A 24,696-nucleotide genomic window follows, 5' to 3' on the forward strand; every position below is an offset into this window, starting at 1 on the left:
TAAAGCCTTTTTGAAATCGGACAGTGTGGTTAGATTAACGAGATTCTTGTCTTTAAATAGCTGTAAAATAGTCATATGTTTGAGAAATTGAAGTAATAGTATTTCTAACGATTCAAAAATCGCGCCACTGGATATCAGTGGCTGTTACGTAGGTGGGACGAGTTCGTCCCACATGCGCCAGAGAGGTTAAAAACTGTAATATCTTATGTTTCACCGAGTCGTGGCTGAACAACGACATTAAGAACATACAGCTGGCAGGTTATACACTCTATCGGCAAGACAGAACAGCAGCCTCTGGTAAGACACGGGGTGGGGGCCTATGCATATGTGAAAAACAGCTGGTGCACGATGTCTAAGGAAGTCTCAAGGTTTTGCTCACCTGAGGTAGAGTATCTCATGATAAGCTGTAGACCACACTATCTACCTAGAGAGTTTTCATCTGTATTTTTCATAGCTGTCCACATACCATCACAGACAGATGCTGGCACCAAAACTGCCCTCAATGAGCTGTATACCGCCATAAGCAAACAGGAAAACGCTCATCCAGAGGCAGTGCTCCTAGTGGCCGGGGACTTTAATGCAGGGAATCTTAAATCAGTTTTACCTAATTTCTATCAGCATGTTAAATGTGCAACCAGAAGAAAAAAAATTCTAGACCACCTTTACTCCACACACAGAGACACGTACAAAGCTCTCCCTCGCCCTCCATTTGGTAAATCTGACCATAATTCTATCCTCCTGATTCCTGCTTACAAGCAAGAATTAAAGCAGGAAGCACCAGTGACACGGTCTATAAAAAAGTGATCAGATGAAGCAGATGCTAAACTACAGGACTGCTTTGCTAGCAAAGACTGGACTACACTACCCTTCAACAGTTTCTGGTCACTTAGAAATGTCCTTGTTTTTGAAAGAAAATAACATTTTTGGTCCATTAAAATAACATCAAATTAATAAATGTAGCTGAAAACTGCAGATTTTTTATGGAATATCTACATAGGCGTACAGAGGCTCATTATCAGCAACCATCACTCCTGTGTTCCAATGGCACGTTGTGTTAGCTAATCCAAGTTTATCATTTTAAAAAGGCTAATTGATCATTGGAAAACCCTTTGCAATTATGTTAGCACAGCTGAAAACTGTTGTGCTGATAAAAGAAGAAATAAAACTGACCTTCTTTAGACTTGTTGAGTATCTGGAGCCTAGCATTTGTGGGTTCGATTACAGGGTCAAAATGACCAGAAACAAATAACTTTCTTCTGAAACTTGTCAGTCTATTCTTGTTCTGAGAAATGAAGGCTATTCCATGCGAGAAATTGCCAAGAAACTGAAGATCTCGTACAACGCTGTGTACTACTGCCTTCACAGAACAGCGCAAACTATCTCTAACCAGAATAGAAAGAGGAGTGGGAGGCCCCGGTGCACAACTGAGCAAGAGCACAAGTACATAGAGTGTCTAGTTTGAGAAACAGATGCCTCACAAGTCCTCAACTGGCAGCTTCAATAAATAGTACCCTCAAAACACCAGTTTCAACGTCAACAGTGAAGAGGCGACTCCGGGATGCTGGCCATATCTCAGACTGGCCAATAAAAATAAAAGATTAAGATGGGCAAAAGAACACAGACACTGGACAGAGGAACTCTGCCTAGAAGGCCAGCATCCCGGAGTCGCCTCTTCACTGTTGACGTTGAGACTGGCGTTTTGCGGGTACTATTTAATGAAGCTGCCAGTTGAGGACTTGTGAGGCATCTGTTTCTCAAACTAGACACTCTAATGTACTTGTGCTCTTGCTCAGTTGTGCACCGGGGCCTCACACTCCTCTTTCTATTCTGGTTAGAGATAGTAGCACAGCAAGATGCCTCACAAGTCTCACAAGTCCTCATGGCAAGCAGTACCGGAGCGCAGTACCGGAGCGCCAAGTCTAGTTCCAAGAGGCTCCTTATAATAGCTTCTACCCCCCCCTCTGGAACTCTAGCTACATGTACATATTACCTCAATTACCTCGACATCAGTGCCCCTGCATATTGACATTGACACTGTACCGGTACCTCCTGTATATAGCCATGCTATTGTTATTTACTGCTGCTCTTTAATTATTTGTTATTCTTCTCTCTTTTTTAAAAATTATTTTGTATTTTCTTAAAACTGCATTGTTGGGTAAGGGCTTGAAAGTAAGCATTTCCCTGTAAAGTTGTATTCAAAATGTGACAAAATATAATTTGATTTGATTTGTTGTACAGGGAAATGGGGGGTGGGAGGGGGCGAGCTATGTGTGTGTTTGTTTACGCGTGCACAAGACTCACAGTGAGCCAGTCACACTGCTTTATGGATCGTAAACATCTTCAGGACATCTAACGCTCAGACGATATTTAAAGATGTGGATGACAGAAGGATGATCTTTTCCATTCCCTTCATGACTTTTTAAAGCCTCAAAACATTTCCTTCTCTGAGGAAGAACACAGGGAACAATACAGAACCGTCTCAGTGATTACATATGGGCTGAGTCTTTCTCTGGTTCTCTCCCAAACGTATTATCTTGCCTGAGGAGAGTGACCCAAAATGACCCTCCACGCACGCACAAAATAGAAAACACTTTTAAAGCACCCAACACATGTACTGATATCAGACAACAAGCTAACTTTACAGCAGGCTCATCCCAGATATGGATCAGAGTGTTTTATGACCGGACCCCCTGGACCTCTCAGGTGGAGGTAAAATAAAATGGATGGCTGAGTTGAGGAGGGCACGTTTTCATAGAGTTCTGGGAGGGTGCCAACAGGCAAGGTGTACAAAGTGTTTCACCCCCTAGAAGCGATTATCAGCGGCACTCCTTCCCTCCCTACCCAACCAGCCATCTCTAGCCCATTAGCTAACACACACTGGCTAATTTGATGGTGGTGTGTCTGGGGGCGTGGGCTACTGATAGGATCGCCTAAGACCTGGCTAATGTAGGGCTGTAATGAGGCGAGCAAGAACGGGGTAAACGAACACACACACACACACATAAGTACAAGCGCACACAAACATGCACGGACAAACACAAACCCACATACACACAGTAACACAGGAACACACACACACACAAGCACACACAGATAGTTAATTGATAATCCTTTAGCTAAATCCAGGAGACATGGTGTTCAGATTATGGGATTAATCCCATGATCTACACGAATCTACCTTTAACTTCACAGGAGTGTGTTTGTATATTTACCAGTATGCATGTGCGGGTCTGCCTAAGGGTGCCATTGATTTCTCATTCTCTCTGAGAATAAAACATCAAACTACAGGAGCTTCCATATGATTACCAGATGACAGAGAAACAAAACGGACTTGTTTACAGAGGTGAACTATCAGAAGACACAGATGAACCTGTACGTTAGAGAGAGAGAGAGAGAGAGAGAGCTCTCATCCAAGTAAAACAAAGTTATTTTCCTGGATAGCAACGGAGCGGTTAGCACACAGTGCGGAACGCACCAATTGAATTGTAACACAGTAAACAGCACAGCGCAGTACACAGCTAAATGCTCTGCCTACTGTATGTGCCTGACCTCGCGGGATGTCAATCAGCAGTTAACACATTGCACATTGATTTTGATTTGAATTTGATTTTGATTTACACCTTCCGAACATCAAGTTCGATAGTAGGGTTCTTCTTGAGGTCGAAGGCTAGCTAACTGCTGTGCTTCAAGCGCAACGTGAGTGACAACCTCTTAATGTTGTTCGACCTGAGGCAGTACAAATAGCTCTTTTAACGTTTAAGCGTTCCATACATACGGCTGTGTTTCAGGAGTGTGTACGTGTCACGTAGGGAAGCCCTGGTGTGTCATTTAGAACACCGAGAGTCAGGTGGTTCCTTTTTCTTCCTTTTATGCAGCCTCACCCTTGACCCACCTTTGACCCTTTGTCTGTCCTTTTGTTCCCCCCAGGAAATGAAGAAGCAGAAATATGCAAGCGGGTTGCTCGCTGTCATCCCCGGGTCTGTTGGAAAAATGATTACATTTAAACGTTAAACTGTGCACTCCGCCAAAGCTCACGGATAGCAATTAATATCACTATCTGGTCTCATGCATGAAATGGCTGATAGTAGAATGAGAGAGAGAGAGGGTGAAGGAAGAAAAGAGGGAGAAATACAGGGGGGTGAAAGAGCGTGAACGAGAAATAGAGGGAGAGAGAGAGATGCCGCTGTAATCAGTTCTTTCTCTTATCTCTCCAGTAGAACAAGGGATCTTATTTGAATGGGTTTCTGATAGATACCATACATCTGAATGTGCAACCTTGAAGCTATACACTGAGTATACCAAACATTATGAACACCTTCCTAATATAATGCCAAACATTAGGAACAGCCCCCCCCCCCACCCATTTTGCCGTCAGAACAGCCTCAATTAGTCAGGGCATGGACTTTACAAGGTGTCGAAAGCATTCCACAGGGATGCTGGACCATGTTGACTCCAATGCTTCCCACAGTTGTGTCAAGTTGGCTGGATGTCCTTTGGCTGGTGGACCATTCTTGATACACATAGGAAATTGTTGTGCATGAAAAACCCAGCAGCGGTGCAGTTCTTGACACAAACCAGTGCGCCTGGCGCCTACTACCATACCCTGTTCAAAGGCACTTACATTTTATGTTTTGCCCATTCACCCGCTGTGTGGCACACATACACAATCCATGTCTCAATTGTCTCAAGGCTTAAACATTTTTTAACCGGTCTCCTCCCCTTCATCTACACTGATATGAAGTGGATTTAACAAGTGACCTCAATAAGCGATCATAGCTTTCACTTGGATTCACCTGGTCAGTCTATGTCATGGAAAGAGCAAGTGTTCATAATGTTTTATATACTCAGAGTAGATACTATGTTAATGTAGGGTATGAACTGACTGTAAAGTATGGTGTGTGTTCGGAGGGAGAAGTACATTTCCACATAGGGGACTTTACTTGGCTCATTGCGCTCTAGCGACTCCTTGTGGTGGGCCGGGCGCCTGCAGGCTGACTTCGGTCGTCAGTTGAATGGTGTTTCCTCCGACACATTGGTGCGGCTGGCTTCCGGGTTAAGCGGGCGGGTGTTAAGAAGCGTGGTTTGGCGGGTCATGGTTCGGAGGACACATGACTCGACCTTCGCCTCTCCCAAGCCCGTTGGGGAGTTGCAGCGATGAGACAAGATCGCAATTGGATATCACGAAATTGACAATAATAAATAATAATGTTTTAGATTTTTTTGGTTTAAGCATATCCCAAACCTTAACCCGTACCTTAACCATTCGGAGTTAATGCCTAACCTTAAGATTTCGGAGTTAATGCCTAAATTTAAATGCTTCAAGAAATATGGATGAATGTCTAATTCTGACGTGAGACTGTGAGAGCTAGTTGAAAGGTTGTTTGAAATGTTCTCCTTGAAGTCAGTTTTTGTGTGGGGTAATTTTAGTGTGCCCTTGTTGCGACGCTCCTCTCACAGGCATGAGGTGCCCTCGTTTTAAAAATCCTTTTATTTCTCTCCTCTTTTCTCTCCACTTTTTAATTTCTGTCTCTCTCCCTAAAGTAGGGGCTAATTAATGCAACTGTCATTATCTATTTTCTATCAGACACACATGCACAGCCACACACACATACGCACAGTCACGCGCACACACACGCACACGCACACCCCGTCCTTCCCAACACACTATCTGTCTGTCTTCATTTAAATCCCGCTCTTCTTTCCATTTCTCCCTCTGTCTCTACCTCTTTGTTCTCCTGACTCATGGGCTGTGTGGCTGAATGTGAAAGAGCAGGGTGACACAACTCTCTGAAAGAGCCTGCTTGGTGTTCAGCTCTGCCGAGCACTGCCTCTTTAAAAAAAAAATAAAGTCAGGCTGCACAGTCCCACTTTGAACATGTCCCCGTTGCAAAAACTCTGAGTTTATGACTCTGCCATTCCGTCAGTGTGCATGTGCGAGTGTGAGGGCGTGCATGGGTGTGCTTCTTAATTGGGATCCTTGAGTTGTTTCTGACGTTTTCTCTCTGTCTTTGGAGTGTTTGAGTTGAACAGCTTAATGAAATCAGAGTGAGGAATGCTGCTCCCTCACTAGTCATCTTACTCCCACCTGGGCTGTGTGTGTGTGTGTGTGTGTGTGTGTGTGTGTGTGTGTGTGTGTGTGTGTGTGTGTGTGTGTGTGGGGGTGTGTGTGTGTGTGTGTGTGTGTTGCTGTTCTCAAATAATAGTAACAAAAAGAACACAAAATGATTGGTATAAAAAGATGAAAACAGTCTTGATAGCTAGACACTATAGATACTAAAAAAATGAAGTGATGAATGAATTAGTGGAAAGTCTGACTCTTTCAACAGTGTTGTTTTAGTTGATTAGTGAAAGGAAACGGGTGCATGTTTGTGAGTGTCTACGCAATGTTTGTGATGGACTGCCTTGAGGACGGACCCAAGTACGCGTGAGCGAACACACACACACACACACACACATTTACATTTTACATTTAAGTAATTTAGCAGATGCACGTATCCAGAGCAATTGGGGTTAAGTGCCTTGCTCAAGGGCAACATGACAGACTTTTTTCACGTAGTCGGCTTGGAGATTTTGAAATGCACACACACACTCCCACACACACACTCAACAATCTCTGAAGAAAGGGTAATACCACCCTGGTGCCATCCGTAATTCAACGGTACCTAATTACAGGACACTTTAAGAGGGGAAAGGACTTCATTCTGCCATTGGGTTCCAGGCTAACGATTACATTTCAGTAAATTAAGATGATCTGATTACAGCGACCATATTGACCCTTCCCCTTTTGCTGACAGACACGGAGAAAGAAAGAGAGAGACTGGAGATGGTCTGACTCATAGGTGTGGATTGAGTCCTTTACCCTGGCATCTTCTCTTTCCCTCTCCCCCCTTCTCTCTCTCCCTCCCTCTGTCGGAGTGGCGGTAGCCACCTAATTATTTGTTGGCTACTGGACAGGTAATTATTTTATTAAGGCATGCCGACAGACCCAGCCAGCGTCAGAGCCGGAGCCCGAGCTAGGCTAGCCTCTGAGAAACGCTCTCTCTGACGTAATCTCTGGCACCTTAATATATGGTAACATAAAAATACATTTATCTGCATATTTTTACATGAAAGAAGCCATCTGTCTTGGGTTTTAATAATTTTCTCCTAAAATTGTAACAGAAAGTCATAACTTACCTGTTACATGGAATAGCATTTGCACTCTTATCTTTTCTCCAGTGGTCTATTTAAAAAGTGATTAATTTGAGAGTGGGCAGAGGAGAGTTGGAGGAGGAGGAGGAGCGTTGGGGAGGAGGAGAGCTCGATGGTTGAGCCTGTGAAAAGAGTAGCTTTATGTCCAGAGTTGGGACCTTCATGCGTCCACTGGAGAGTTTGGTCTGGTGTTTTGCTGAAATATCAGCAGGTTGACATTTATTGTCATGAGTCTTGCCCTGGAGGCAGAACTGAGAAGTTTCTGCTAGATGGGCCAGCTGCAAAGTTATAGTTGGCTACATCGTTAAAATTCATGAAAACAAAGAATAACTTTTGGACTTAAATTAAGGTTAGACATTAGGGTTAGCAGTGTGGTTAGGGTTACATTTAAAATCCGATTTGAATTCTTTGTGGCTCTGCCAGCTAGTGATCACTCTGCAGTGCTGCCTCCAATACATGAGTCATCCCAATAAATGTCAACCTGCGAAATATCATGTGTTGTTGGAATGCCAAATGTAAATATGTCTAGAGAGCCACATAGTTGTTAATAATAAACTCAACAATAATACCAACTGTTAGCTACGCTGCAATCTTTGTGAGGAGGTGCGAAACAGAGTGCTAGAGGTTGTCAGACTGACATTTTCACAAAGTACGGAGAAGCCAAATATAGCCCATTTTTTGGCGGGATTGCTTGTGTAGAGATCTGAAATAGTCAAGGTCTAGGAGGGGGGTCTTGGATGTAAGTTTGTACATGTACCTTTGTGAATGATAGACTGAACGAGAAACGAGGGAGTAATCTTTCTTTACCTCTGTTCTTCCAAGGTGCACGAAACAAAGGCCAAGCTAAGAACGCAACTACCAAGAATGTAACAATTTGTTCTACTTTCTGGAACACTCGAGAAGAATTGGACTTGAACGAAAATGTCTCTCTTTCTTGTTAAACGTACGCACTGCACTGCATGTTGGGTCGAAAGGAGTTTTGTGATACAGTTGTAATTGCAAAATCTCTCCCTGGTGGTTTGAAGGCTGTAGTGGGGTGCACAGTATTTTCTGACATTCCCACAGACCTGCTTCAAAGAGCATAAATCACAAAAAATACTCCAGTTAAAATCACAAATTTCCATAAAACGCATAATGCTGGATAGTGTGACAAATCTCTGAGTGGGAGCTTTCATTCTCCGAAGAACACTCAACCTTCCAGGTGCACCACTCATTATTTTGTTGCAGAGAGGGAGAGATGGAGGTTTAAAAAACATTATTCAAATAGTGTTTTGACCTCAGGTCCTTTACCATGAAGTTGCTACACCCACAGAGAGTGATGGCCTCTGTTGTATTGGGCCGTGACCGGTGCTTGAGAGAGAACTGCTTTTGTTTGACATGATGAATGCTGGCAGCTCCAAGGCCAAATGTGTCAACGAGGTGACGAGCTGCTGTGATACACCACCAATGACATCACTGATAGTCGCCATGGAAACACTCATTGACCAGGTCACTGAAAATATTTCTAAAATAGTGGATGATACACACATGAGCACATACACACAAGCACACGGTGAGAGAAGGCTTCATGGTAATTGAAGTGTGGGCGTTTTGATAAAAGTTTTAGATGATACTCCAGTCATTACAAGTGTTCTATGCTCTCTCCCTGCTGTCATCAAACAGAAATGAAAGAGAAAAAAGAAAGAGATATTTCTGGCTTCCCAATACGATACAGTCTAATCAGCCTTCAGCTTCTCCGTGTTATGGTCCATTTCATTCTGGTGAGGAGTGCTTGTGATCTGGTTTGTGTGTATGTGCGTGCAGGGGCGTCATGCACCCATAAACATCTGAGGGGGCACAAAGTACGTGAGAATGGCTGGGGGCATAGCCCCTGTCCGGAAGTTACTTTTACCTGCAATCTAGAGCCATAATCATTATGCTTAATTCTATGTCAATAATATGTCTGTTTTTCTCTAAGGGACAGATCAAAATGTACTTTTTTATTTTGGGGAGGGTTGTGTGTTTTTTTTTATTGGGAAGGGAAAAGCTAGTTAGTTGCACAACTGAAATGTGTCTTCCACATTTAACCCAACCCCTCTGAATAAGAGAGGTGCAGGCTGCCTTAATCAACATCTACCGCGCCCGAGGAGCAGTTGTCGTTGGGGGTTAAGAACAGCAGATTTTCCCACCTTGCTGGCTCAGGGATACGAACCTAACCTTCTTAACAGCTAGACTACCTGCCAACCCGGCACAGGGGAAGGTAGTGAATTAGGTTTTGCTATATAATGTTTTCCATTCTGGCCAAATTTCTGGCCAAAATTCCTCATCCGCTTGCATGCACCTCCCCTATATCAAGGTGTTTTGGTACTTCCCTTATGCACTATGCTTTTCCATGTGTTACTGTACCACAGGTCAATATAGTCTACCAGTCTAACGGTCTATCCTGCCCTCTATCCACCATTTATAGTGACATTAGTGGTAGGTGGATTGTTTGTCCAGCTCTGCAACAGGCTAACTAGCAATTATACCACATATAAAATTCAAAGCTGCGTCAATGTTAAATATGAATCCACAAGAACAAATAGGAGGAGCTGATAGACAGCGGAGAGGCCAGGTGCATCACTGCACATGAAAGAACAGTGAGGACATGAAACACACATCTAAGAAATCTCCCCTATTGATCTTGTTTAGGGACGATACAATTATCCTACCAGGACTACAACGCCACGATGCAATGAATAGTTGTATTGTTGTTATCAAGTGAGGACAGAATTATACTCTAGGCTGCAATTAAAATGTCATTTGAATAACGACGCAAAAGCCCTGTGATTTGAAAGCCCTGTCATTTTATTTGGATCAGTTGTGGTTCTACTCTCGACGGTTTATAAGGTCTAGAAAGGCACAGTAGCAGTAGCTTCAATATAGCTTCATTATTTGTCATTGAAATATTAAAATGTGTTGCCTTTTTATAAGCGGCATAAATACAACCAGTCACAATGTTTTAACCTGATTAGGCTACTTCAGAAGTCTCTTGTAGCCATGTGCACGTTTGTCTAAAATATAATTCCAGCATCCTAAAAATGGCTTAACATTAACCAGGTTTTCCATCAAACCTTTTGCGGGTAAAGTACATGTTGGATAAAAAATGGCGGCATCATGGGAAAGCATGCAGTTTAGTAGGCGACAGATGAAATAAGTTACGATGAACTTTACAGGGTGGTGAAACTGCACGTTGGTAAGCTTGATGCTCCTTTCAATAAACACTGAGGTCTGATTCTGGTGACGTGATGATCGATGCTTGGCTGCCGTTTGACAGATAAAGATAATCTTGCACTTTTGTGCATAATAATCTCATCATGTAGGACATACTGCACTGTAACTGCAAGCTGTTGGCTAGAGTGCATGTGCCAAAACCAGAGCGAGCACATTCGCTATGCCTTCTCAAAAAAAAATTGTGACAAAACCATCAGTAGGCCTTGAGTTGAAAATGCTGAGGAAATTTGTATTTTTTTAAATTTGGTTTTGTATTCGGTACATGGGAATTTAACTCCAAAAGTAATTGTATGTGCACTATGTAACAAGTCAATTTGATGGAAACACAACTCACAAAAAGGTTTTCTGCCGATTTTAGAATACATCTCTCGCCAATTGGATGAAAAGCTAGCTATAGACGCCCTAAAGACTGACAAGTGTGCTAGTCCAGTGTTACTTTGATCATGCCTGCACATCATGGTTCACCAGCAGACCCAAGCATCTAAAGAATAAGCTAAACACCAGCCAAAACAAGCTTGTACTTAAACTCCCCCTCATACTCATCTGGAGGTTGAGCATCTGTGGAAAAAAAGAGTAGTATTAATTCAACTTGGTCTGGTCCATAGAATTATCAGACTCAAACCCCAGGTACCTATCCAGCTATTTGTCATTTGTTAGAGATGTCCACCAGCATAGAGCCAGAAACTCCAATCTCTGTATATTCTATCTGGAAAGAACACATTTGTATATAGTCTACCGGTGCTGTTGAGTGGAACAAACTACCACAGCAACTCAAAGCAGTACCAACCATAGCCACTTTTTAAAAGAATGTCAAAAGCTGGCTAACGTGTGAACAGTATAACCTTTTTTTTGTCTGTATCTCTGTAATGTGTCTTTATCTCTGAAAGTGTATATATGTATTTATGTAAAAAAATAGGAACCACAATGGAAATTAGTCCATGACTTTTAAAAATCTTTGAACTGTGTCTATTTATTTTATTTTAGCTGACAAAGAAAATCTTTCAATCAATCAATCCAAATTGTGCAGCGGCCATTTTATGAAAGAGGAAAGAGAGATCTGTTACAAAACACCAAAACGTTTAATGACATTAGGAGATTGTCAAGCCAAGCCTTTGGGGTGTGCATTTTTTTTTAATGACACCTTGAGTTGGACCCCTCCTCCTTACTAGTGGTTATTGTTTTGAACAAGCTTCTCTGCTTCTCTGCATCTATGCAAAAATCTGGATAAAAAATTGAAAGGAATGTAAGTCTTATTCAGAACATTTACTTAGTGCTTTCTTTTCTAAAGTCTACCAATTTTGCCAGCAGGAATGCCAGCTAAGATAGTTAGACAAGCTAGCTACTCTAACTTCCCACTGGGCAAAAACTGGTTGAATCAGCGTTATTTTCATGTCATTTCAACCAACAAATTCAATGTGATGACAATGAATCAACGTGGGAAACTAATTGTCAGGGAATTTAGCCTTTTTTTCACCCAACTTTTAACCTAAATCCAATGACATGGTTGAAATGTTTTGTTGAATTCACGTTAGTTGGCAACTCGACCAAATCAAAGTCAACTCGAATTTGAACTTTATTCTAGTCAAGGCGATCCTATTCAACTATTGCTGTACATGTAGTTTTCAGATACAGTACATTCGGAAAGTATTCAGACCCCTTGACTTTTTCCACATTTTGTTACATTTCAACTTTATTCTAAAATTGATTAAATGTTTTTTCCTCCCTCATCAATAAACACACAATACACCATAATGACAAAGCAAAAACAGTTTTTATTGTTTATTTTAGCAAGTCTTAAAAATAAAAACCGGAAATATCACATTTTCATAAGTATTCAGACCCTTCACTCAGTACTTTGTTGAAGCACCTTTGGCAGCGAATACAGCCTCCAGTCTTCTTGGGTATGATGTAACAAGCTTGCCACACCTGTATTTGGGGACTTTCTCACATTCTTCTCTGCAGATCCTCTCAAGCTCTGTCAGTTTGGATGGAGAGTGTCACTGCACAGCTATTTTCAGGTCTCTCCAGAGATGTTCAAAGTCTAGGCTCTGGCTTGGCCACTCGAGGACATTCAGATTCAGAGACTTGTTCCAAAGCCACTCCTGCATTGTCTTGGCTGTGTGCTTAGGGTTGTTGTCCTGTTGGAAGGTGAACCTTCGCCCCAGGCAGAGGTCCTGAGAGCTCTGGAGCAGGCATTCATCAAGGATCTCTGTACTTTGCACCGTTCATCTTTCCCTCAGTCCTGACTAGTCTCCCAGTCTCTGACGCTGAAAAACATCCCTACCACATGATGCTGCCACCACCATGCTTCACCGCAGGGATGGTGACAGGTTTCCTCTAGATGTGGCATTCAGGCCAAAGAGTTCAATCTTGGTTTCATCAGACCAGAGAATCATGTTTATCATGGTCTGAGTCCTTTGGGTGCCTTTTGGAAAACTCCAAGCGGTTTGTCATGTGCATTTTACTGAGGAGTGGCTTCCGTCTGGCCACTCTACCATAAAGGCCTGATTGGTGGAGTGCTGCAGAGGTGGTTGTCCTTCTGGAAGGATCTTCCATCTCCACAGAGGAACTGTGGAGCTTTTTCAGAGTGACCATCAGGTTCTTGGTCACCTCCCTGACCAAGGCCCTTCTTCCTCGATTGCTCAGTTTGGCCGAGGGGCCAGCTCTAGGAGGAGTCTTGGTGGTTCCAAACTACTTCCATCTAAGAATGATTGAGGCCACTGTGTTCTTGCGGACCTTCAATGCTGCAGAAATGTTTTGGTACCCTTCCCCAGATATGTGCGTCTCAGAGTAAAGGGTCTGAATACTTACGGAAATGTAATATTTCTGTTTATTTTTATACATTTGTAAAAATGTCAAAAAACCTGTTTACGCTTTGTCATTATTGTGTGTAGATTGATGAGGAAACATTTGATTCAATCCCTTTTAGAATAAGGCTGTAACGTTACAAAATGTGGAAAATGTCAAGGGGTCTGAATTCTTTCCGAATGCACTGTGTCGTGTCTTTGGGCACCATTAAACTGAAGACATGTTTATCAAAATAACTCCCTGTTATTATTATTACGCGATTAAACTGATTAATTGTTTAACTGTAATTAACTAGGAGATCGGGGCACCAAGGAAAATATTCAGATTACAAAGTTATAATTTTCCTAATATAACTTTCCTATATTATAATATTATATTGTATTATAGTATAGGCCGATTATCTTCTGGTTTAAATGGTGTATTTTACCTCGCGTCCAGTCTCATTCCAAACGTCGTAAATTGTTGTATCTGCACGAACCCAGCCTTTACTAAGTCATCCATACATCAACTGTCTTAAAACCATTTATTTACTAAACAAAGTAATTCACAGAAAGTATACAAACAGTAATTATCGTCACAAAGAATTGGTAGAGTAATGTGCCCTAGTGGGCTAAACCGGCATGGTGGCTTGTTAAACCAACAAGGGGGGGTCAGCAGAGAAGACCCGACAGAGTTGATAAATATTAACAATTGATATGCTAATCCTTTGCACATTCGGGAACAATTGCAATCAATATATATTTACGCTCAGTGTGTCGTCGGGATCCTTGTTGGAGAGTTTTTGTCTTGTTGGAGAGTTTTTGTCCGCGTTCCCTCTCTTCGGTTAGAACGAATCTTTCAAAGCGACATTCATTAATGTCGTTATAGAATGGATGTTTCGTCGGTCTTCGCGTTCTATGATATCAAATTTCTAGCTGCAGACTATTAATTAATATCAAAGACTTGTTATTATTCTGTCGGTATCGATTGTCTAAAAGTTTAACCACGTGGTATGGTTAAACTTCAGTAGAGGAAGGCATGGTCAAACCTTGGCTCTCTCTTCTGAGGTAAGCTGGTCTGCTCTCTCTTCTGAGGTAAGCTGGTCTGCTCTCTCTTCTGAGGTAAGGTGGTCTGCTGAAAGTAACCCTGGGTGGGCTTATATACTGAATGTAGAAAAACTGTCACGTGACGCCTTGTCCTGTCTGTGTCCCTGGGGGCGTGCCAATGACTGAGTTAAGCTTTGAACAGAAATACAATTCTATCACTTTAACATCAGTACATAGCCTCTCAACATATTCCAAATAGCTTTAATCTTATTAAATCATTGTATACAACCATTTAGATGCAAGTCCCATAGCTGAGGCTATTATATAAACCTTAGTATGGTAATATGGCACTATTGTCTCTAATGAGTATCACAAAATTGTACCAAGCGGACCAGTTCGTAGCTGGATTCTTCACCGATCTTTTATACCTTCTCCAGAACATAAATGTCGTTCGGTTCCCCAATTCTGTGAGTTGGAAGAATTCCGTTGTCTCTCTATGAAACCCCTCTCTGTCTCAAAATTGGGCCATGCGGCAGGACATTCTCCTTTAGAATTTTACGACCCCTCTCACCACAGCAGTGTCAGAAGTATAGAGGTCGGGGGATGGTGCATAGAAAAGGCCTGGTGCAGAGGGAGGGGGTTCAACTGTATTCTCTGTACCCAGAGAGAGGGCAACGTCATGACAACTGTAAATACTATCCACGTACTGTCCATAATGTCTATACATCTTATCACACACACACACACACACACACACACACACACACACACACATATATATATATATATATATATATATATAGTATGTAGTCACATACATACATATATATACACATACATACATACATACAGTTGCAGTTAAGTTTGTACACACCTACTCATTCCAGGGTATTATTTTTTTTTTTTGTAGAATAATAGTGAAGACATCAACACTAGGAAATAACACATATGAAATCATGTAGTAACCAAAACAGTGTTAAACAAAGCAATTATTCAAAGTAGCCACCCTTTGCCTTGATGACAGCTTTGCACACTCTTGGCATTCTCTCAACCAGCTTCATGAGCTAGTCACCTCAAATACTTTTAAATGAACAGGTGTGCCTTGTTAATTTGTGGGATTTCTTTCCTACCTTAATGTGTTCCACTCTTTTACTTTTAGATTTGTGTCTATTGTTGTGGAGTGTTAGATATTACTGCACTGTTGGAGCTAGGAACACAAGCATTTTACTACACCTGCAATAACATCTGCTAAATCTGTGTATGCGACCAATACGATTTGATTTAAGGGCTATTTGACCAAGAAGGAGAATGGCTTCTTGGTTGCTAGTTGTGATGCTGGGAGATTGGGAACCTATCTGGGCTAAAGCCAACTTCATTCAATTTCTAGATGGCTAATAGTATTACAGAGAAACAACAACAATTTTGTATTTATTTCTTTTTAAACTGGACAAATCTGAGGCGGCATGTGCCCTGTACCCCTTATGGACATGAAGCCTTTGTGTGCGTGTGTTCTGAATGGCGGAAATTAGCATATTAAAAACTCTTACTTTCATCACTTTAAATCATGCTGACTCAGTGTGTTTATCGATTTAACCATCAACAGTGCCATAGGTGTACTCCAGACCTAGACTACAACATATGTATACTTCATGCAACTAATGAGCCCCTATCCACACAGTGCCAGCACAACTGTGGTGCCAAAAACACAAAACAGACAGACAAAAAATCCCTCCTTAAAGCAAATCAAAGCCCCTTTGCTTAAATGTGGAGAGATGAGAAGGAAAGATGAAAGGAGGAGATGAAGAACGACAGAGGGAGAGACTCCTCCCTTTGTGCCTGTTCATCCACAAGAGGAGAAGAAATGGCAGTGTTTAAATATGTTATTTACATGTCCTGTTGTTACTGTTACTGTACCTCCCCCCTGGACGGTCACTAATGAAGAGAGCTTAGGGAAGATAGACTTAACCAGGCAGTTGGGGGGCTGAAGCAGGAAACGCAGGGGCTAGGGGACAGTGAGGGGAATTTGGGGGGGGGCAAAGGGGCTGAAGCAGGATCCCCGGGGGGATAGAATATTGTGATTTTCCTTCCTTCATGTTTCTATGCTCCTTCTTTCTCTAACTATCTTTCTCTCAAGGAGCATTGGACAAACAAGGGGAGGAGAGAAGACACAATCTGATGAAAACATAAGAGGAAGAGGGGGAGAAGAGGAATGAAGAAAGCAAGGGACGAGGACCGAGGAAAGGAGAGAGGGAACGAGAGGGACCACTGCCATTTATTTATGTGTGCGTGTTGGCATGCATGCATATGTGTGTCATCCTTTAAGCGTCGGAGCTGCTAAATTAAATGTCCCTGCCAAATGCGTCAGCCCTCCACTCTCTAGGAGTGGAATTTAGTCAAAGCCATCTCAATCTGTAGCAAATCATCAGCACACAGCAACAAATCAAGTTATAGGCAAGACCCTCCACACACACACACACAGCACAGAACAGAACACACTAGTAGCATGAATCTAACACCTACCTAGTCCAGTCTGACTGATCTGATTAGGAGTCTTCAGCCTTATGTGGACACTAGACCATTGAAGCTAATCATGTACAGTGTAGTTCTCAGTGATTTTGTCTGGATGTTCAACCGATTGTGAGTGAAATGTCTTCACATCTCGGTGGACAGTCCAAGCTGAAGTGCACTGCTTACATGGCCTTGGATAACATGCCTTTGTCATAGTCCAATTAATGTGATCCAATGTTACTTCTCAACATCTGACTACTGTAGTCGGTGTGTTCATGAGTCCCTTTAAACACGCGCTAACAGCACAATCTACACAAGGTGCCGTTTCCCGGAAGATGCATCGCTAACAGGATGTGACCTGACGCCGCCTGACTTCATAACCTTCACTCGGGGAAACCACTATGTCTGCGTGATGGAGAACGGGATGGTTGGATGAACCATATGCATCGTAATGGGCAGAGCCTTATTAAACACATTTGCCTCAAACAGCAAAACCTAAGTGTAGGAATGAATGCCTTTATGTTCCCGTTATGTTATTGAGGTGAAGGAGCACATTGATTATGGCACCGCATGTTAAATGAGATCTGAAAAGGCCTCGAGGGGGGAAAAGTCTCATTCGTTCTCTTCTTTCTGTTTGGTCAAATCTTAGCGAGCGATGGTCGATGGTTGTGTGGTGGTTGTGTCTCCTGCGGCGTTTTGTGTGACGATGTGGGGCGGCACACTTTGCTACTGTGGTCACTGATCTTAGTGACACTGATCACAGCTTGGCAGCCGGGGAGGGGAAACGAGACCCTTAAAGAGGGAAGGCGTTCACAGACCGTGAACATTCATCTCCACGGTCACCACACTCGGCGACCGTGAACGCTCACCCGTCTGCACGGTCAGTAGCCACACCAGTGTGTGAGAGCATCAACAATATGTGTTTCACGGATCAACGGTCCACCTTATGTTTCAGCCCGCCTTAACATGTGTCTCTCTCTCTCTCTCTCTCTCTGTCTCTCTCTCTGTCTCTGTCTCTGTGTGTTTATCTGAATGCTCTCGTGTCCCTAGCAGCGAGGCCCTGAACTGTTCTTTTAGTGTTAACCGCTTGTAACCATGGGTGGCAGTAGGCATGTCTGTGGGAGATGTGGTGCCGCTTCAGTTTTGTCACTATCACAATATGGCCTTTTCAGCCGCTCCATCATAGGAAATTAATTTGAACCTGTGGACAGCGGAAGAGGGAAGGGGCAGGTGTGGGAGGTGCAGATGATCCCTGGGAGATAAGGAGGATGGGTAATGGACCTGTAGCAGGACTGAGGCACCATGGGTACAGGGTCCACCTCACTTATCAGGCAGGGAGCTAAATACAAGGCACTCTTTCTCTCTCGCTCTCTCTGTCTCTCTCCCTATCACTCTCTCCTATTCTGTCACTGTCTATCATTCTCTGTGTCCCTCCCTGTTCGTCTGTCTTTAGGTTTTCTAAAGAGATATATAGCGAGAGAGATATAGAGAGTGGGAGAGAGAGATATATAGAGAGATATATACAGAGGGAGAGAAAAAACATAGATAGCTTGGTTGGGCAAACTCGGGGGCGAGTGGTCTGCCCAGACTGGGCGCTGAAGGCAAGCAGCAAATCAGTTGGACCAGTGGCACCCCAAACTCATCTCCCAGCCCACTAGCCTGCCTGCCTGCCCGCCTGCCTGCCAGCCTGTCTCTCTGCCTGACTGCCTGCTACACAACTTAGTGGCACCGTAATACAGATGATCAATTTGGCTCTATAATTATCTCTCTCTGCACCTTTCTCCCTCTTTCCCTCTCTTTTACTCTCTTGCTTCAGAATCTCAATTATTTCCACAATTTCTACGCTCTAAAACCTCCTTCAGTGAAACAGGATTATATTAGAACAAATACTCCTTTTGCCCATATACTCAGGCTTCAAAACTGTAATGAAACGCTCTGTATGTGCTGCTGTTTATAGAGCGTAGTTAAATTCACACCTTCCAGTTGCTGATTAAATGAGATGGGAATCAGCCTTTGCCTCATTATTTTACTCTGGTGTTAGATTGTTTCAATGTATTTTTCTCTCAATACAGTACAAAAAATATGAAACTAAGAATGTGCATGTTTCTCCATCCTTTCTTCTGATGTTAGTCCCTCTTCATCCTTTCTTCTGATGTTAGTCCCTCTTCATCCTTTCTTCTGATGTTAGTCCCTCTTCATCCTTTCTTCTGATGTTAGTCCCTCTTCATCCTTTCTTCTGATGTTAGTCCCTCTTCATCCTTTCTTCTGATGTTAGTCCCTCTTCATCCTTTCTTCTGATGTTAGTCCCTCTTCATCCTTTCTTCTGATGTTAGTCCCTCTTCATCTTTTCTTCTGATGTTAGTCCCTCTTCATCCTTTCTTCTGATGTTAGTCCCTCTTCATCTTTTCTTCTGATGTTAGTCCCTCTTCATCCTTTCTTCTGATGTTAGTCCCTCTTCATCTTTTCTTCTGATGTTAGTCCCTCTTCATCCTTTCTTCTGATGTTAGTCCCTCTTCATCTTTTCTTCTGATGTTAGTCCCTCTTCATCCTTTCTTCTGATGTTAGCCCCTCTTCATCCTTTCTTCTGATGTTAGTCCCTCTTCATCCTTTCTTCTGATGTTAGTCCCTCTTCATCCTTTCTTCTGATGTTAGTCCCTCTTCATCCTTTCTTCTGATGTTAGTCCCTCTTCCCAGTGCTCTCCTGTCAGTTCCTCCCACTCTGCTCTACAACACCAACCCACACAACACCAACCCACACCACTCTACACCAAACCAACCTACACCGCACCACACTATACCACACCAACCTACACCACACCAACCCACAGCGCTCTACACAACATCAACCAATACCACACCAACCCACACCACTCTACTCCAAACCAACCTACACCGCACCACACTATACCACACCAACCTACACCACACCAACCCACACCACTCTACACCACACCACACCAACCTACACCACACTACACCGTACCACATCACTCTATACCACACCAACCTACACCAAACCACACCCCTCTACACCACACCAACCTACACCACTCTCACCACACCACACCATTCTACACCACACCAACCTACACCACTCTACACCACACCAACCCACACCACACCATTCTACAGCACTCTACACCACACCACACCAACCCACACCATTCTACACCACACCACTCTACATCACACCAACCCACACCACTGTACACCACATCACACCAACCCACACCACTGTACACCACATCACACCAACCCACACCACTGTACACCACATCACACCAACCCACACCACTGTACACCACACCACACCACTCTATACCACACCACACCAACCCACATCCCTCTACACCACATCACACCAACCCACACCACTTTATACCACACCACACCAACTCACACCACTCTACACCACACCATCCCACACCACTCTACACCACACCACTCTATACCACACCAAACCACTCTATACCCCACCACACTAACCCACACCACTCTACACCACACCAAACCACACCACTCTATACCACACCACACCAACCCACACCACTCTATACCACACCAACCCACACCACTCTATACCACACCAACCCACACCACTCTACACCAAACCACACCACCCCACACCACTCTATACCCCACCACTCCAACCCACACACTCTACACCACACCAACCCACACCACTCTTTACCACACCAACCCACACCACACCAACCCACACCATTCTACACTACACCAACCCACACCACTCTACACCACACCAACCCACACCACTCTACACCACACCAACCCACACCACTCTGCACCACACCAACACACACCACTATACACCACACCACATTGCTCTACACCAAGCCACCTAGAGATTAACACAGGTCAAGGAGAGCGGTCAGCAGCAAACAACAACAAAAGCCATAACCACTCTCCTAGGAGGAGGAGAGGAACGAGAAGAGAGAAAAGAGAGGAGAGGAGCACTAAGCAGCCTTTTAGTGGACCTGCTATGTCATCCAATCCCACACGAGGTGAGAGGAGAACACACACACAGGTCAGAGAAAACTCAAAGATTCATGAAAAGAGAGCAGGTCCACACACACACACACACACACACACACACAATCATACCGCATACTACAGCATACCTACATGTGTGTGTTAGTGGATGGGGTGCATGTATTTAGGCATACACAAATACCTGTTATATTATCCTCGAATCTCATATTCTGTCCTGTCTGTCCTGTCTGTCTGTCTGTCTGTCTGTCTGTCTGTCTGTCTGTCTGTCTGTCTGTCTGTCTGTCTGTCTGTCTGTCTGTCTGTCTGTCTGTCTGTCTGTCTCTCTCTGTGTCTGGTGAGGGAGGGAGGGAGGGGTGACTAACATAACCAGAGGGACTCTGGTTGCCATGGAGATGAGCTCAGAGAGGGGACTTTGCTTTAGAGTTGAGACAATAGAGAGAGAGGGGGGGGGAGAAAGCAAGAGGGAGTGTAAGATAGAGACCACAGGAGGTTGGTGTCACCTTATTTGGGAAGGACACGCTCGTGGTAAAGGCTGATGTGGAATTACTGGAAGGGTATCACATACATCGTTTGATGCCATTCCATTAGCGCCGTTCCGGCCATTACTATGAGCCATCCTCCCCTCAGCAGCCACCACAGATAGAGATAGAGATGTGAGAGAGAGGAATAGAAAGAGAAAGTGGAGAGAGGGTGATAAAGGTGACATTTTAAAGATAGTACAGACTTTTGTTAATGCCGACCCTGAATCCGGACCTGGATCAAAGTTGATAGGAGTAGCTGGGTGAGAGTTCAACACTGTCCACTACTGCTGGTAATACCCCCCAAACAGGGGACGTCCTGAGGACATTCGCAATGTTCCGATTAGGTTCCTTAAAAGGATTTCGGCGAGAAGTTATCCGTGGAACATTCAGTGACCCACAAGGGAACGTTTCATGGTGGTCAAGGTGACTTGGCATGATGGGCCCCAAGGGAACGTTCTCTGGGGGACCTTTGTCTAGTTCCCTGTACGTCACTGAGGACCATGTCAGGACCTTTTTGGGATGTTGTTGAGATGTTGTGTCACGGTCCCCTGGAGGTTTTTGTCAGATGGTCCCAAAGTGGTACCCTGTTCAGCTAATATGGTGTAAAATATTTAATCAATAAAAATTTGGTATGATCACCTAGTACTGACTTTTCAACATGACCCTACCTGGGACTTGAACTCACAACCTCTGGATTTGGGGTATTCTTTCTGCTGCCCCACAAAGTCTGTAGAAATGCAGAAGTCCCCAACAGATTCATTACCTATAATACATCTTTGCACTGCTATTTTATTGATCAGTTATCATTGATTTCATTTACTTATTTCATATACTTCAGTTTGGGTTTTCAGTATAGTTGTCTAATTGGTAGGGCATATTATTCTGTTTGAATGTTACTCTTTTAATGTTACTCTATGACAAATATGTACAGTACCAGTCAAAAGTTTGATTGTAGAATAATAGTGAAGACATTAAAAGTATGAAATAACTCTATGAATCATGTAGTAACCCAAAACGGGTTAAACAAATCAAAATATATATTATATTTGAGATTCTTCAAAGTAGCCAGTACATATTATGGCAAGAACAGCTCAAATAAGCAAAGAGAAACCACAGTCCATCATTACTTTAAGACATGAAGGTTAGTCAATACGGAACATTTAAAGAACTTTGAAAGTTTCTTAAAGTGCAGTCTCAAAAATCATCAAGCACTATGATGAAACTGGCTCTCATGAAGACCGCCACAGGAAAGGAAGACCCAGAGTTACCTCTGCTGCAGAGGATAAGTTCATTAGAGTTAACTGCACCTCAGAGTTAATGCTTCACAGAGTTCAAGTAACAGACACATTTCAACATTAACTGTTCAGAGGAGACTGCGTGAATCAGGCCTTCATGGCCAAATTGCTGCAAAGAAACCACATCAATAATAAGAAGAGACTTGCTTGGGCCAAGAAACGGGAGCAATGGACATTAGACGGGTGGAAATCTATTCTTTGGTCTGATGAGTCCAAATGTGAGATTTTGGGTTCCAACCACTGTGTCTTTGTGAGACGCAGAGTAGGTGAATGGATGATCTCCGCATGTGTGGTTCCCACTGTGAAGCATGGAGGAGGAGGTGGGATGGTGTGGGGGTGCTTTGCTGGTGACACTGTCTGTGATTTATTTAGAATTCAAGGCACACTTAACCAGCATGTGTACCACAGCATTCTGCAGTGATATGCCATCCCAACTGGTTTCTCCTTAGTGGGACTATCATTTGTTTTTCAACAGGACAATGACCCAACACACCTCCAGGCTGTGTAAGGGCTATTTGACCAAGAAGGAGAGTGATGGAGTGCTGCATCAGATGACCAGGCCTCCACAATCACCCGACCTCAACACATTTGAGATGGTTTGGGATGAGTTAGACCGCAGAGTGAAGGAAAAGCAGCCAACAAGTGCTCAGCATATGTGGGAACTCTTCAATACTGTTGGAAAAGAATTCCAGGTGAAGGGGGTTGAGAGAATGCCAAGACTGCGCAAAGCTGTCATCAAGGCAAAGGGTGGTACTTTGAAGAATCTAAAATATAACATGTATTTAGATTTGTTTAACACTGTTTTGGTTACTACATGATTCCATTTGTGTTGTTTAATAGTTTTGATGTCTTCACTATTATTCTACAATGTAGAAAATAGTACAAATAAAGAAAAACCCTTGAATGAGTAGGTGTGTCCAAACTGTTGACTGGTACTGTATATAAAAAAATATGTTTTATTGTCATAATAGTTTTTCGGGAGTGTATTTTAAACAGCCGAGATTTACTTGGAAATGCAAAGTGAAGGAATAGAGGTGAAATCAGTAATTGACACAGACATGGTGGCGTAGCAGGAACATGGGAATCCCAGGTGATTAATAATGACTGGATGAATAAATATACACAATATAATCAAGGTACAGAATGTCACAGTGTGTCAAATATGTATGTTGAAAACACTGTTTAAAGTACTGTTTGTGTGGGTGTCCCTGACATTGCCAAAGGACAAAGCGATGTGAATGGATCAACGGTGCACCAATCAGGGCTTTAATGGGCTTGACAACAGTAACAAGGGGGACGTGTAATGAAATTAGGTTGCCCTGGGACTTTTCTTGCTCTGGAACAAGCTGAGTAGTAGACAAAAACCTCCAAGGGAACATGATGCAACGTCCCAAGAGCGTCTTAAAAACTTCTCCGGGACAACCCGGGATCTAGGCAAAACCGCCCAGGGACCATAACACAACGTCCGAAGAAGGTCTTAAAAACTGCCCTGGGACACACCGGGAACTAGAAAAAACTAGAAGGGACCATGACAGAACGACATGACAACTCCAGGCGACCATTTTGTGACTTTCCGGGGATGTCCTAACAACAAAATGTTGTTTTCATGGTATACAGTTCAGCATGTTCCGGTGCCAAATACCGTTGTTGTTGTTCAGTGTAATATGAACAGGAAGAGATGGGTGACAGTTCACACTGTACTGTTTGTAACAGCGCCATGAGTACAACCTCTCTATTTCCTCCACTAACATCTGACGTAGGCAATGCATGCTGCTTCAGTGATTGATTCATTCCAAAGATGTCTGGGAGTATAATAGAATGTGACCTGCTTTATTTTTCATTCAGTCATATAACAGTTCTGGGAATCAGAAGCTATTAGTCATCACAGTACTTGGTGTCAGTAGCAAGGATTGGTGGCTGACTTAACTCTATAGCTTAGGGCAATGTCTTTGTGTGGGGGTCATAGAGCTGGCACCCTCTCTCAGGTAACTACTAGCTTGTTCATTGGGTTGGGAATAGAGGTAAAGTATAGCGAGGACAGGTGAAGTTAGATGATGTATGTGTGTGTGTGTGTTTGTCAGTGTG

The sequence above is a fragment of the Salmo trutta genome, chromosome 13 (assembly GCF_901001165.1).
Source record: "Salmo trutta chromosome 13, fSalTru1.1, whole genome shotgun sequence".
Classification (NCBI taxonomy): Eukaryota; Metazoa; Chordata; class Actinopteri; order Salmoniformes; family Salmonidae; genus Salmo; species Salmo trutta.